The sequence below is a fragment of the Galeopterus variegatus genome, unplaced genomic scaffold, assembly GCF_000696425.1.
Source record: "Galeopterus variegatus unplaced genomic scaffold, G_variegatus-3.0.2 Scaffold8153, whole genome shotgun sequence".
In the NCBI taxonomy this organism is placed as follows: Eukaryota; Metazoa; Chordata; class Mammalia; order Dermoptera; family Cynocephalidae; genus Galeopterus; species Galeopterus variegatus.
Window position 1 is genome coordinate 1 of NW_007734264.1, and position 316 is coordinate 316.

Genomic DNA, 316 nt, shown 5'->3' on the forward strand with positions numbered 1-316 from the left:
GGACTGGGCGGGAGGTGAATCTAGACCTGTGACTGGTGGGGTTTTGGCGCCGGCGGGCTGGCTTACTGCGGAAGAGAAGCCGGAAGGGCGCCATATTGCCAGGGAGTGCCCTCGTTCGGGCACCCATGAAAGGGAAATTGGGTGCCTGTGGAATCCCTACAACTGTTGCTTTGGTTTTGTCTCATAATAGCCCTGTAAAGCAGCTCATTGCTGACCCCATTTTACAGCAGTGGAGCCTCAGCCTCAGCACTGAAGCCTCAGCCTGAGACCACAGAGCAAGTAAATTTGTAGTGACCAATTTAAGGCCAGCTTTATT